Source organism: Lepidochelys kempii, chromosome 10 (genome assembly GCF_965140265.1).
Source record: "Lepidochelys kempii isolate rLepKem1 chromosome 10, rLepKem1.hap2, whole genome shotgun sequence".
Classification (NCBI taxonomy): domain Eukaryota; kingdom Metazoa; phylum Chordata; order Testudines; family Cheloniidae; genus Lepidochelys; species Lepidochelys kempii.
In genome coordinates this window covers 19,995,122-20,011,378 of record NC_133265.1, presented here as the reverse complement: position 1 = coordinate 20,011,378, position 16,257 = coordinate 19,995,122, and the positions used below count along the sequence as shown (strand labels likewise).

Below are 16,257 nucleotides of genomic sequence, written 5' to 3'. Positions count from 1 at the left end.
TTTTCTGGGTGCATACTAAAATGCCAATGTAATAATTAAATAATTAGCAAAAGAACAAATTCCTAGACTGCATTCCAAAAAAGGATGGAAACAAACGATTGCCAAACACTACTTCAAACCATCTTAATTCTGTTGCAGTCAGGGAAGAGCCAGATTAAGAAAAAGGTCAAGAGAAAAAAAGAAAGTTAAGAGTTTAGCAGCAGACTCAGACTAACTCTGATATCCATGACTGATGAAGCCAGCTTAATTTACTCTTCCCATACTATTTAGATAGTGACAAATCATCTGTCCAAGGATAGATATGCACACAAAAAGTGGACAGAAAAAATGTAACAAGCCTGAAACTAGTCTTGGAACAGTAGGCCTCATCTAATGTGGTACTCAAAGAGGGCTGGTATAAGCTGGGATGCTGTACCAGCATCCTGTACCCAACTCTAATGGCACTCATGATAAAGCAGCTGCAGTACAGCTCCTTTCCTCAGCTGAAAGTTGTAGCTGCTTTGCTTACTCCCAGCCAGCAGCTTCTTCCAGCACTCTGGTTGATGACCAGATGTCAGCAAGTGGCTGAGCTGGGGATGGCAAGCACAGATAGTTGTAAGCCGTCTCCCCTAGCCCACCACACTCACTCCAGAGCGGGGTGAAAAGGTGGCTGTTTGGTTTGCTTTCCTGCTCCAACAGGTCAGAAAAGAGGTCCCCAGTCAGGTTCCTTGCGGCTGCACCAAGGAAGACAAGGAGGAGTTAAAAGGAGGAAAAGTCAGGGAGGAAAAATGGGAGAAAGGGAAGAAAACAGCCCAGAGACAAAAGGCAGGTCTTTCCCTGGTGAGAATGAATTGAATATTCACAGTATCCAAACAAAAAGTTTGGAGCGAGTTCAAAGACCAGAGTGCTATGGACCACTACAGTCAACCAGTGAGACTACACACAGCTAACCAAAACAGTCCTCACCTGGAAGGAGATGAGAGTCACCGTGAACATAATTGCACAACAATTTTCTGTTTGGCAAAGTGGACACACACTTTAGTATCCAAGTGTCACATGGATCTCTGGGAGTAACATGAATATTACAGTTTAAAGAAAGACTGGGATTTTTAGAGGAGCTGAAGGGGGTTGGATGAACAAGTCTAATTGAAATTGAGTGGAAATTGGTCACCTAACTTCTTTAGACTCCTTTGGAAATCTCAAACTCCACTAAATGACTTTCCTCTAAATGTCTTGTTTTCCTGACACTAGCATTGTCAGAAGAATGAAAGATGGAAAATTCACCCACTGCATCTTGGCACCAGCTGAACCCACAGAGGGGCATAACAGTTTTAGTCTATTTATTCACATAGATTAAGAAAAAGTTCACATCTCCCTTCCTTACTGTGCCTAAAAACAAGTGTTGACAGAAGTCACAAGCATTTTACATGCAGCACAGAATGATACACAGAGAAAGAGGTCTATCCCATTGAACTATGTTCTCCTGTCTCTTCCGATACTTTTCATATGTGAGCTGATTGTTGCTATTGATTCTGGAAGAGTTTTGGCATGCAGTTAATGACTGCTTTGATTTGTTACACAAGAGAGCCAAATTCCACTCTGCGTGAGGCTCCCGCTGAAAAGTACCCAGAAGCTTCAGACAGTGCAGAATACATTGACTTCAATGGGAGGTGCATGTATGTATCCAAGAGTAGGATTTGGTCTACAGTCAGGAGCTCTTGTGTAAGGCAGCTCATGTTAAACTTTCTCGCTGCACCCTTTATGTGTCAAACTTATAGGAAAGTAGATTACGGATAAACAGGACTCAAATTAACCTACATTTTTCCCTCCTCAAAAGACATTTATTAATCCACCGCCGCACTCCCCCAGGTTCTCCAGGTGGTTTCTTTTCTTCCTCCCATTCATGAGCCCTTGATCTCCCACCCGTGTAAGGCAACCCAGCCCACCCAAGCAGGCAGCCAGTAGTCAGCCATCAGCTGTGTGCTGCCATTTGATTCTCCTATGAGACCCACTGCTCGTTTCAAGCACCCTATGACCCCAAGGCTTGGCCCCATAGATCTTGCCTTAATCCATGGCTGCAATTGGGTGCTAAAACAAATCAAACTTTTATATTGTGTGATACAGCATGGCCAGAGGGCAGCAGGAGAGTGTTAGGAGGGAGCCTTACTCCCTGTAGAAGGAAGAAAGTTTGCTATACATTAATTAAAGCACTTGAAGCCAATTAAAGCACCTGAAGCCAGTCACCTGATAAAAACTCCCTGCTTCAATCAGACAAGGGAAGGAGCCGAAGCAGAGTGGATTGGTGTTGGAGTAGAGAGCAGTTTGGAGGGAAACAGAGGAGAGTTTGGAGAAGTGCTGCGGTGGGCTAAGAAGAGCAAGACCCTAGGTAAAGGGATACCTGGTTTGTGCAGAGGGAGGGCAGCAAGCCCCACAAGCTGAAGGGCAGGAGAGGGAAGTAGCCCAGGGGAAGAAACCGCTAGTTCAAGTGGTTTACCGCTATCTGTAGGGCCCTTGGGCTGGGACCCGGAATAGAGGGTGGGCCTGGGTCCCTCCCTCTCCACTCCCCTCCTCTAGGACACTAGTGGGGCAGTTAATACCCCAGTTCAGGGGTGAGAAAGGGTGCCCTGAACCCGCCCCATGAAGAGAAAGAATGAGACCCATCAAAGTAGTGCTGGCAATTTGCCACAATTTGAACATTGGTCTTGCCACAATACTATATGTACAATTATACATAGTGATGTGCTGTAGGGCTCTTGTTAGAAATCCCCACATCAAATTGCCCAGGTTGTGATAGAATCTCCCCCATTCTGGCTGCTGCTCAATCAGTCCTGCTAGAGATGACATCTCTGTAGTTCACAAAACGTTTCTGAAGTGTGAATTTTTTGCCTTTGGAATGCACCAATCAGCAGTATAAAGGAGTGCAGAATATATATTTGTACACAAACACATGTGAAAATGTACCCCTACGTTCTCAGGAGAGGATTTTCTTCCCAGCCCCAGATCATTTCTCCATGGTCTTCATTGCCCTTCCGCACTTTATTTCAAATGATGGAATTTGACTGCTGTGCTTTACAATAAATATACACAGTGTACATTGTTCTTGGAGAAAAGTATAAACATTTTCAGGAAGTGCAATTAATTAAAACTTTGTTGATCAAGTGGCGTTGCTGCCCTGGTCCTGGCTAAGAGAGACTCTTTTTTGTTTAAATGGGAAAGCAATTACTCCTCACCCCTCTTTTCTACAGCACATGCCTCCCAGTATAAAAGGCTTATCACAGGCTTAGGGGAAATATTTGTTAGATTAGTGGCTGCCCATCACCACTTGCACAATATGACTTCCACAAACAACTTCTGTCCTCATAAGGAGTATTGGAACAGAGAACACAGCAAGTAACCAGCTGTTTGGCCCAAATTTCATAATTTCTTGTGCTACGTTAACTCCTTAGAAAGATCTTTCCTATCTCTCCCTCTCTTTTTTTTTTTTTCCTGAGCGGGGAGCTGGGGAGTGGGGAAGTATTTTCACCCCCCAGGCCCTAAACAGAGCTGAACATAAAGAATATTCTTAACAGGAATTCCATGGCTCTGAAGCTGCACTTAACAGCCCATGCCTGGCATCAATTAAAGCATGGGCAGGGGCATAATAGTTTGTTTTCTGACAGGATGAGGTTTAGCAGCTATTATCGCACTCAGAATGCAGGTGACACTGATGTCAGTAAAATCAAACATGAGGTGCCACGCTGCTTTGTTGTCAACCTCCCAACACGTGAAATTCACTAGCCTCAATATATCCAATTTTTTGAAGCAATCAGCAGTAGTGTAGTAGGAGTGGGGGACTGGGAACCAAGAACTCCTGAATTCTAATATTGGCTCTCAGACTTCTCCTATGAGACACAATCTCTGAATGTCCATTTCCCACATGAACAAAGAGGATATTAATATGTATGTTAATTAGTTAAGTGTTAATTTATTAATAGCTTTAACTTCAACTTCTCTTGAGCTGGTTTTAAGCGCTAGTATTTTAACTGTTTCATATCGCTCTTTCTTCTAAACTCTCCATTTAATGAAATTGTCAGTACTGAAAAACTTAGCTTCTATTTTTCTTTTAATTACTTTGATTGCTTGGCAGACTTTCCAGTCTCTTATAATTCAAGTTATTACATAACACTGATTGGGCAACTGACAGCTAGCTAAAGATTTCAAAGAAATCAGAATGATTGCTTTATCTCAGGTTATTACATACATTATCAACTGTAGAAAAAAAGTTAATCGACCAGTTTCCTGCCAAATTTAACTCCACTGTCTGCAGAAGTGAATTTGCCTCATATTACTCTGGAATATGGATGTTTGTTCACTAGAATATAAGCAGCATGTTCTGAGCCATCTTTTAATTAGAGCAGTAAATGACAAGGTCTAGAGAAGCTGTCCCTAATTTCTTATAATATGAACAGGTTTAAAAGAAAAGCCAGCACATACACAACTAACAAATCATAGTAATTTGTAAAGAGCTCTGGATCCACTGCATACATCCATGCATGATGCTACCATATATGGTCATGTTCTTCTCAATACTAACTGTTCCACAAAAATGTAATGATAACAAATTCAAAACAAATACCTTTTAGGGAATAACATGTCCATTGCAAATGTGATTAAAAAAAAATCATTGTTTACAGCCAGAGCAGTAAGTAACATGCACTAAATTAAAACTACCACTCCATCCAGCTTTTAGCTTTTCAGTAGTTAATATTCCAGTCGTTCATTCTTTTGGTTTCAGTGGTTGAGGTTTAAAAGTGATGTTGACTATTAGTAATTCAGAATATTGACACTTTACAAAGTACATTCTTAGGAGCTGATAGCTAATGGAAACTTTTGAATAAGATACAATGTGATTTATTTAAAAAAATGAACATTTTTTGCAATAAAAATATGGGTTACAAAATATCTAACAGTGAAATAACAAATCAGGTTTACTGACTTTTCTATCCCAGGTTGGAAGGTCATATTTTAATTAATTAAAAAAATGATAATATAAAGTCAGTGAGATTTTTTTTCTTCTGGGATACCAATGATGCTTTCTATACTGCCATCTACTGACTTTTTTCTTTATTCACATCACTTTTATTACAAATTTGAGTTTATTGCTTAGTTTCTTCCTCTCAAGGAAAAAAAAAATCTTCAGACCTACGCAGATAAACTTTACTAACAGTGAAGAAATCTGATTTAGCAGTCACTTTTCTTTATTCTTAACATGCAAATCTATGTTGTTATTTATGTAATAATAAAGGTGATGCTTTTCTTTCGTATTTTAAAAGGTATTTTTTGCTACGCAATTAAGCATAAAATTTGCAAAGCTAATTATATTTTAATCAGAAATACATTTACCAGTATATTGTAATCAACTAAATATTAAAACTACGTTATTTTATATATTAGTATTGAAAACATATAAAGAAAACCTACTGCTGAACTCCTACTGTATCTTTTACTAAAGCATCTTTACTGGATACATATTTAAAGTTAATTAGTGCTTGTGCCTGTCATTGTCTGGAAAAGGTGCCATAGAATTGTCAAGTATTATTATATTACACACATCTACTGTGTATTTCTCTACATCTCTATGTAAACAGATGCAGCTATGGCAGTGATATAAAACAAATTCTGAATTTCTCACACCACTTGGCAATTTTGAGTTTACCATGATCTTTCAGTGAATTTTAAACTGAATGTTCTGTTTGCAACATGCAGATCAGGTGTAAGCCAATCAAGCATGTTTTGTAGGTCTGTCACAATACAGTTTAAGTAAAGCAGCAAGTGTTTGTAACCTGAAAGTAATTCACAAATAAATTGCTTTTGCAAAGGTACACAATAGCTTAGATTGCTAAAAGTAACTATGTTAGAAACATCTGTTCACTACCAGCTCCCTCCCCCGGCAGGAAAGTCCTCAGTCACTGTAGTACTTACAAATATCCAAGTAGGGAAGCAGAGTGTGAATTGGAGAGTCTGGAACCTGTACAGCTAACAACTGGAACAGTCCAAATCCTCTCTGGCTTTGCAGCCTCCCTATATAGAGGAGGAGAATCTGGTCAATGGGGAGGGGCCCTAGAAACCACCTCCTGCTGGAAAATCCTCAGTACCTAGGCTAAAAACGAGAGATCGTCAGTCAAGAACCTCGTTCCTGGAGGGGCCCAGTTCAGGGCTGAAGACTCTTCCCCCCAAACTTTCCCTTAGTATTAACAAACACAAAAATCCAAACAGAATTATGTCCTGGGTGTCGCCCCTTATTTCCTGACATCCAATTGCACCTTGTGCAATAGCTCTAGGAGGTGCCTGAAATTAACAGGGTTGTTTCTTTTGCCACTTCCCAGAATGGAACTGGTGTGTTGGACCAAGCAAATGAGACACTTTAACCCCTTCCTGCCCTTACATAAACTATCTCCTCATGTATGCCTCCCAGATGGGGGTCCAGCAAGAGGGGAAAGCCAGATCATGGGTAGCTGTAGTTGAAATCCCATTACAAAAGCCTGTCAGACTATCAGCCTGTTGATGTGGCACTAAGATGGGTTCAGTATGAGTTGTTTGGGAGCGGGAGGTTATTTCCAACACAGCAGCGGTGAGGGGGTGGAGGTCTTTCTCTGTTGCCTTGTGTTTATGTAACATTTAGAGCCTGGGGCTGTTTTAAGCCTTGTCTGTCTCTGGGGCATAATAAGGTTATTTTTCCCAGCTCCCCACCAAGTTTGAAGAAGTTGGTCTTGCTTTTTGCAGCTCAGCCCAGTTCCTGAGAAAGTGTTGTAAACAACTTATCTATATAAAAATACTTCCCTCTGTCCATAAAAGGAAGAAGAGGACTGTTAAATGGCTTGGGCAATGGTCCCTACGATGTAGTGGAAAGAACAGGGGGCAGGCACCAGCTGCTGGGGGAGTGGAGGACAAGGTGCTTGGAGCCAGCCTTGGGAGTGAATCTGGTCCTTGTCAACTCCTCTGAAACCTTCAGTCCTCAGCTGCACCCCCCCAACCCCAGTAGCAAACAGTTTTGTTCAGCAAGACCGGTGCATGGGAGACATCCCAAAAAGGGAAAGCTAGGATCCTCCAGGAATTCCCATCAGCATACCGGATATGAAATACTGAAGCTATCCGCACGCTGCAACAGACTAAATATGGTGCACAGAGCTACCCAGAGAGCCAGAACAGAGTGCTGGCTGAAATGGCATTTATTGACTTCAAATAGTCCCCTCTGTCCCCTGAAATAACCCCCTCTCCCTTGGGAATGATGGGCATCCTCCGTGAAAGGAGGCTGGGCTGTTCATCTTTCAAATCATTAGGACTAAAAACCAGTGTTTCCTAGTATGATGAATAAAGATTCATAGATTCAAAGGCCAGAAGGGACCATTTTGATCATCTAGTCTGACCTCCTGTATAACACAGGCCAGAGAACTCCCCCTAGGATAATTCCTTTTGAACTGGAGCATATCTTAAAAAAAAAAAAGTCTAATTTTGATTTAAATATTGCCGGTCATGGAGAATTCACCACAACCCTTGGTAAATTGTTCCAGTGGTTAATTACCCTCACTGTTAAAAGTGTACAGCTTATTTGCAGTCTGAATATAGCTTGAACTTATAACCATTGGATCATGTTAAACCTATCTTTGCTAGACCGAAGAGCCCACTAGCAAATATTTGTTCCCAATGTAAGTACTTACAGACTGTGATCAGACCCCTTAACCTTCTCTTTGTTAAACTAAATAGATTGAGCACCTTGAATCTATCCTTATCTATCCTAACCCTTTAATCATTTATGTGGATCTTTTATGAACCCTCTCCAATTTTTCAACATCCTTTTTAAATTGTGAACACCAGAACTGGACACATTATTCCAGCAGTGTTTGGCTCCAGTGCCAAACACAGAGGTAAAATAATCTCTTTACTTCTATTTGAGATTCTTCTGTTTATGCATTCAAATATTGCACTAGCCTTTTTGGGCTACAGTGTTGCTCTAGTACAGGGGCGGGCAAATTTTTTGGCCTGAGGGCCACATCAGGTTTCCAAAATTGTATGGAGGGCCGGTTAGGGGAGGCTGTGTCTGTGCCTCCTATCCGACCCCCCCACTTCTCACCCCCTGATGGCTTCCCCAGGGACTCCTGCCCCCTCCTCCCTGTCCCCTGACCACTCCAGAACCTCCCACCCCTGACTACCCCCTGCCACCCCATCCAAGCCCCCTCTCATTCCTGACTGCCCCCCCGGGACCCCTGCCCCATCTAACCCCCCTGTTCCCCACACTCTGACTGCCCCGATACCTATCCACACCCCCGACCCCTGATCACAGCCCCCGAACTCCCCTGTCCTCTATCCAACCCCCCTGCTCCCCACCCCCTTACCGCGCTGCCTGGAGCACCAGTGGATGGCAGCACTACAGCCATGCCGCCCAGAGCACCGGGTCAGGCTGTGGCTCTGCAACTGCGCTGACCAGCCGTCCAGAGCATTGAGCTGGCAGCGCGGCTCACTGAGGCTGCAGGGGACGGGGAACAGCGGAGGAGGGGCTGGGGGCTTGCTTCCCGGGCCAGGAGCTGGGCAGGAGGGTCCCGTAGGCCAGATGTGACCCACAGGCCGTAGTTTGCCCACCTCTGCTCTAGTAACTCATGTTCAACTGATTATCCACCAGCATCCCCCAAATTTCTTTGAGTCATTTCTTCTCAGGATAAAGTCCCCCATCTCGTAAATATGGCCTCCATTCTTTGTTCCTAGAGGTACAGAATACATTTACACTGAGCTGTATTAAAAAGCATAGTTTCCTTGCACCTGGCTTCAGTATTTACTATTGCCCCAACTTTTGTTTCATCTGTAAACTTTTCTAGTAATGATTTTATGTTCTTTTCCAGGTCATTGATAAAAATGTTAACTAGCATAGGGCCAAGAACCAGTCCCTGCGGAGTCCAGTAGAAACACACCCACTCCATGATAATTCTGCATGTAGTTATATTTTGCATCCTATCAGTTAGCCAGTTTTTAATCCATTCAGTGTGCGCTACGGTGATTTTTGTATCATTTTAGTTTTTAATCCAACCATTGTGTGGTACAAGAGACCCGGACTGTTTCTTTGCACCTGACCAGCTGTTGGAGCCTTAGCAGAGCTGGACAAATAAAAGGGGGGTGGGGGGGGAAGAGTTATATGTGAATGGCTTATTTGAAAAACAATCACAAAATTTGTGGATGTCAGCAAATTATCTGACCAACTCTGGTCAGCGGGGAAAATTTGAACTTCCAGTGCAGGCAGGCAGGCTCTCCTTCTGTTTGCATCCTTTAGCTGCCGATGTAGGTCCAGATTCTACTCTGCCTTGCACCTTGAGTGATCATTTCCACCTGGGCAAAGTAAGAGCATAACCCCACCCAGGCTCTAGGTTTTTTGCTGCCCCAAGTTCAGAGAGCGCAATTGCCCAAGCAAAAGAAAAGAAAAAAGAGTGGCCGGAATGCCGCCCTTGGAGTTGTGCCACCCCAAGCACGTGCTTGCCTTGCTGGTGCCTACAGCTGGTCCCGACCCTACCAAAGTCAGAAAGGTAGCAATGTACACCCACTTTACACAAGTGTAAATGACTATGGCAAATCCAGGCAGAGGAAAATCAATCCCCAAATTAAAGAAAGCTAGGACCTCCTTGATAGAAAGTTATCTGCTAGGTAACTCACCCTGTATCTTGCAGTTCCTCTGCTGCTTCTTAGCTATTAAACAGAGAGGTAAAGAAAACCATGGGGCCCTCTGAAAAGTGTCACTGGATTATATAGCATTCATCAAAATTACCTTAAAATGTTCCCTACAAATGTATATAGCTGTGTCTCAAATATATATGAATTTTAATAGCAGCTTAAAAAGGAGTGGAAATTGTTCCTCCGGTTTGGTGAACTGCTGCATGCACACACGCAGGTTGCATGTTTAACAGAGTAAATGGTGGTGAGTGATGTATGATGTGATATTAAACTGACCTGGAAAGTTTACAAAAAGTTAGAGGGGGGGTATATATCAGAGTTACAACTGGAAGCCATACGTGATAGGAATTGCCACAGAGGCCGAGTTGCCAGCAAGCCATATATAAGATAAAATCTAAATAAGAAAATGTCAGTGGAATAGAATATGATCAGACGCTAACTGTCACCTATCTCCTGAATACAAGGGCATTTACGAAACATAAATGTTGAGGCAAAATTAGACTTCTACTTTTAAAGCAAGGGATGTTGATATCCAACTATGTCCTTTTACAATGTCTTTGTGGTTTAAAAAATTTTTTGTCACCCCAGAGCCCCAAATGTAGGGTTTGCAAAAATATTTTCATGTCTATTTTCTAGAAAAAGTTTAGCTCATTGAGGAGATTGGATTTAAATATTTGACTGCTGGGTTTGCAGACCAAATATCCTGCTGCTGCTTCGGGGGGGAAAATTGGAAATGATTAGGTTCTAGGAATAAAAATGAAACTGACTAGTCTATTTTCCACTGCGCAACTTGAATGAAATGCAGAAAAGTAAGAGCATAAATAATGAAACATCAACTAAAGGCTCTAATATGTTGTAATGGCTAAATTATTGGTGGTTATACAGATTAGGAAACTTTTTTTTTAAATGACAGTTTACCTGTCACTGAGTCTCTCTTTAATCTAACAGATTTTGGGGTAGGACAGTAGTTTGTTAGGACTGGATCCTGCCAGGTGCTAAACAGTCTGCCTCCAAACCAGCAAAACAGTTAAGTATGTGCATAGTCCCAGTGCTTACTGTTGGATCAGAGTCAGAGTTCTCAATACTTTGCAGCATCAAGCCCTTATTGACCAATGCATGCAGACTGGCTGGGTCACACAGATCTAGTCTCTAAGCCACTCGGTGACCAGCTATTAATGGAAGAAGTTCTTTTAAAATATGAATACATGTTTCCAGGTTTTCTTTTTCAAAATGTTACCAGTGAGTGATAGTCACCCATCCAGCAAAGTGATTGTCTGGCTGCAGCCTGGAATAATGGGTGCTAAGGAAGGAACATGTAACTGAACTTGGGAGGTGTGCTGGCATGGATAGGAAAATTCTGTGCAATTAACAGAAGCTAATATCTCTGAAATTATATTGATGCTATGAATCCCATTAATGTAGCTTCCTCTGAATTTAAGGGACAGCAAAGATTTGGATATAAATATGTTTCCCTCTTGTGTGTAAATTGTTCTAAAGAACATTCCAGATCTGATAGCTGCATGGAAGTACTAAGGCTCCTTGTCACCTTAGTTTGTGCTATCATGCTAAGCACATAAACCCAGAATTCATTCTCTCTCTCTCTAGCTAAAACAAAACAAGACAAACAAAAACCCCTAGATCACTCTTGCACATAATATTCATATTAAAAGCATCCTCTTCAAAATAATTTGGAATTGTGCATTTGCTAGTAGCTGGTACTTTTAAAACCAGTTACTTAGCTATTTACTTCTATTTTTTATTTTCGTTTTCTGATTTCTGTAGAAAGAACTTGGTCAGAAAATATCCCAAAGCCATCATACTTCAAGATTAATGTTACACTAGAGTAAATATATTTAACTGCAATTTGTGAAATCTGAGATCACTAATATGATCTATTTTTTAGTGCATGGAAGGTTGGGGTTTTTTTTAGGAATCTATACCTTAAGGTTTGACTTTTCAAGTACTTAATAAGAAAGCTTAGTTTACCTAAGCACGTTTTTTTTATGGAAAAATATGAAATAAACACGTATACTGTGGAGGGAGTTGAACCTTCCCCCCACCACATCAGAATGGGGAAATCCCTTATGCACAGCATCCCTCCATGCCTGGATCTTGGTGGACGATCCATCTTTCATTATTATCAACTATTACGGTAAAATGCAAGTAGCAACACTTGTGGCTGGGCTGGTAAATGTTCATGTCAATGTTCCAAGGCTGTGTTATACAAATAAACATCACTAAGAGTGTGTTTTAGCTTTGGTTGCTACAATAATAAACTCGTCATATTCCAAAGAAAAATCAAGTTCCGTATATGTAAAAAGATTAAAGTACATACAAATTGAGTATCAGAGGGGTAGCTGTGTTAATCTGTATCCACAAAAACGAGGATTCCGGTGACACTTTAAAGACTAACAGATTTATTTGGGCATAAGCTTTCGTGGGTAAAAAAACCCACTTCGTCAGATGCATGGAGTGAAAATTACAGATACAGGCATAAATATCTGTAATTTTCACTCCATGTATCTGAACAAGTGAGGTTTTTTACCCAAAAAACCTTATGCCCAAGTAAATACAAATTAAGGGTTGGATTAAACACAAATGCTATGGCAGCTACTGCACCCCCAGATCAGTATGGAACCTCAGCATATTATTGAAGTTGGCTCCATATTACTAAACTTTTGTAAGAAAATAGCCCATCCATTTCCTTTGGTCCTAAAATGGATTTCTGGTTTGAATGCAAATTTAAATCCCCATTCCACAATTTAATGGAGTATATATGTTTAAAGTAAACCCCAATAGCCTTTCCTTTCCTGCATAGAGAGTACACAATTGTCTTTTTGGTGAGGAACAGGCAAGTACCAGCTTCACTACTGCCTCCATCCATGGGAGCAACATACATCTCCAATAAATTTCCATAAAAGTTAGTATGAACTCCCACATTGGAGTCCCCAGGCAACTTCTGTAGAAGTTGTACTGGGGGGATGAAAGGCTGCAGAGAAAAGTGCTTGTGTTGCATGGGAATTCTCCTTGTATATCTCATCTAAACCATTGGGTAGGGGAAGGTCCTTCCTGCAGGGGACCTTAACTCCTCACTCCTGACAGGAAGACATGATTGGAATTCTCAGATGATGCTTGTGGACTAAACTGAACCTCGTGTGTACACAAGAGAGTAGAATTTGGTCCTCTGGAGTTCAAACTCAGGCTTTTTAAGGTAGAAGTGCAAGGAGCATGTGATAGGGTGTCCACAGCACACAGCAGCGAAAGGGGTTAATGGAGGCCAGAAAATGGAGGGCCATTTAATCTGGTAGAATGAAGACTGAGGGGAAAGTCCTAATTAAAGAAACAGGCTCACCTGTATAAAGGCAGGAAACTGAGGGAGGGGTTGGAGGAAGTATTCTGTACCAACTCCCTGCATGGAGCGAGTTGGGAGCCAGATAGGGAAGAAAAAGTAATAAAGGATCAGACAGTACAGAGATCTTGGCTGCTTGTTATAAGGTCCCTGGCTGGAAGCGAGGGTTCGCCTGGGTTCCCTTACCAGCTACTTGGAAGTGGCAAGGGCGCTGGAGATGCCAGCCAGCAAGTCTAGAAGGACTCCAAATTCCTTGGAAGGAGAGGAGCTTTGTGATCTGGCTGCACGGCCAAACCATGAAGAGGAGACTGCAATTTCTGTAGTGAGAGGGGCTGCATGGCAAGACAGGATGGGGGAAGACCTCACTGGAGGAGGAGTACAAGTCTGGCAGAGCTAATTCCCAGGATGGCCAACAGGGAGGTGCCTCTGTGGTCAGTGGACCCTGTGAGGATAATATAATTGATATGTTATAAAATCAGGGACGTAGGGCATCTATTTTATTGACAATCCTCTCCTCTTTAAACCTGTAATTATCCTTCATGACTGTGGTTTCACATTACAGGTCACGATATTATATCCTAGTAAGGTCTTCTGAGTTCTGAAGGAACTCAAATATGAAATTGCAGAACTACTAACTGTGGTATGTAACCTATCACTTAAATCAGACTCTGTACCAGATGACTGGAGGATAGCTAATGTGATGCCATTTTTTTTTTTAAAAAGGCTCCAGAGGCGAACCTGCAATTACAGGCCAGTACGCCTAACTTAAGTACCAGGCAAACTGATTGAAACTATAGTAAAGAACAGAATTATCAGATGCATAGATGTACATGATTTGTTGGAGAAGAGTTAACTTTTTGGCTTTTTTAAATGGAAATCATGCCTCACCAATCTATTAGAATTCCTAAAAGGGGGGTCAACCTATGTGCACAAGGGTGAACCAGTGGATATAGTGTACTTGGACTTTCAGAAGGTCTATGACAAGGTCCCTCACCAAAGGTTTTTAACCAAAGCAAGCAGTCATGGGATGAGAGAGAAGGTCCTTGCATGGATTAGTAAATGGTTAAGACAGGAAACAAAGGCTAGAAATAAATCCTCCATTTTTAGAATGGAGAGAGGTAAAGAGGTGTCCCCCAAGAATGTGTACAGGGACCAGTGCTATTCAACACATTCATAAACGATCTGGGAAAAAAGAGTAAACAGTGAGGTTGCAAAGATTGTAGATGATACAAAATTACTGAAGACAGTTAAGTCCAAAGTAGATTACGAAGAGTTACAAAGAGATTTCATGATCACCACCTGAAAGTGGGTGACTAGGCAACAAAATGGTAGATGAAATTCAATGTTGATAAATGCCAAGTAATACACATAAAATGATGGTATCATTAGCTGCTACCACTCAAGAAAGATCTTGGAGTCACTGTGGATAGTTCTCTAAAAGCATCTGCTGAATGTGCAACCGGAGTCAACAAAGCAAACAATGTTAGGAACCATTAAGAAAGGGATAGATAAGAAGACCATAAATATCATAATGCCACTACAGAAATCCATGGTACACCCACACTTTATGTGTGCAGTTCAGGTAGCGCCATCTCAAAAAAGATGTATTGGAATTGGAAAAGGTAGAGAGAAGGGCAACAAAAATGAAACAGCTTCCCATATGAGGAGAGAGAAGAAAGGCTGGGACTGTTCACTCTGGAAAAAAGATGACTATGGGGGGGATATGATAGAGGTCTATAAAATCATGACTGGTGTGGAGAAAGTAAATAAGGAAATGTTATTTACTTCTCACATAACACAGAAACCAGGGATCACCCAATGAATTAATAGGCCGCAGGTTTGAAACAAACAAAAGGAAGTACTACTTCATACAACGCACAGTCAACTTGTGGCACTCCTTGCCAGGGGACATTGTGAAGGCCAAAAGTACAACTAGATTTAAAAAAGAATTAGGTAAATTCATGGAGGATAGGTCCATTGGTAGTTATTAGCCAAGATGGTCAGGGATGCAACTCACGCTCTGGGTGTCCCTACCCACTGACTGCCAGAAGCTGGGAGTGGACAACAGGGGACGGATCACACTGATTGCCTTTTCTATTCACTCCCTCTGAAGCACCTGGTATTGGCTACTGTCAGAAGACCGAATACTGGGCTAAATATGGATTATTGGGCTGACCCAATATGGCCATTTTTATGTTCTAATCAAAAGAACACTTTTTAATATAAATGCCCACAGGTTCTAATCAGGATCAAGGCACAATTTTGTTGGGAAGTGTACGAACACAAATGAGAAGACAGTCCTCTCCTTGAGAGCTTACTAAATCAAAAGTTACCTGTGCTGCTATTTTATCTTATCTCCCCTCTCTTCACATACACTTAGGGTATGTCCACCCAGGAAATGCTACAGCAGCATAGCTGCTGGCACAGACACTCCCTACAACAACGGAAGAGGTTCTTCGTCGCTGTAGTAAATCCATCTCTCTCTGAGGTAAGTATCTAGGTCAATGGAAAAATTCTTCCGTTGACCTAATGGTGGTTACAATGGAGTGCAGGTTGGCTTAAATACATTGCATAGGGTGTGGGAATTTCACACAGCCCTCAGTGACATAGTCAAGCCAACCTAACTTTATACCATAGGTCCGCCTCAGGCTACACCAAGATAAAGGAAAAAAAAATGCAGTAAGGATCCAAATCTACAACCTTTACTCGGGCAAACCTCCTATTAATGCCATTGGGAGTTTTATTTAAATACACTTATTAATTCTGTTAAATCAAACTTGAGGCCCACTTACACAGACACATGCCTTTCAAACTCAGTTACTTATGTTTGGAAATTTAAGTACCTGGGGAAAATGAATGAATTTTCTGGGAACTGGTGGTTCACTATGTAGCTGTAGTTTTAACTTCCTCTAATTTTGATTCTTAAGCTGCTTAGGAAAAAAATAGGCCTTACAGTCCTCCCATTTGTGTGCTTGATACTAATTCCATACAATTTATAATAACTCCTACTGGAAAAGAAGACTTGACAATAGTTGTTCAATAGCATGAAGATAAATATAGTTGTGGCTTCCAGAGAAGTAAAAAAGTCAAACATTCCATCAGGCATTTTAGTTCTGTTTTCATAGTTAATTTTCCACTGATTATCTGTAGGAAGTGGTGAGGCTGCCACTTATCAAATAATGCTTAAAATATTAAGTTTACACCCTTGCAAGTCAAATGCAGCATAAAGTAAAACA

At 41.5% G+C, this 16,257-nt stretch overlaps 1 protein-coding gene across 3 annotated transcripts in view; it reads right to left on the bottom strand.

The window, feature by feature from the left end:
* The window catches only part of MYH11 (myosin heavy chain 11), a 100,774-nt gene extending 94,457 nt beyond the window's left edge, over positions 1–6,317 (bottom strand). For 2 of the 3 annotated variants that reach the window (XM_073362340.1, XM_073362341.1), the window contains exon 1: positions 5,941–6,316. The gene's annotated coding sequence lies outside the window, so the exon portion shown is untranslated. Of the gene's footprint in view, positions 1–5,940 lie in introns of all 3 variants that reach the window. The other variant, XM_073362342.1, reaches the window with a different exon arrangement.
* Positions 6,318–16,257: the final 9,940 nt, after the last annotated feature.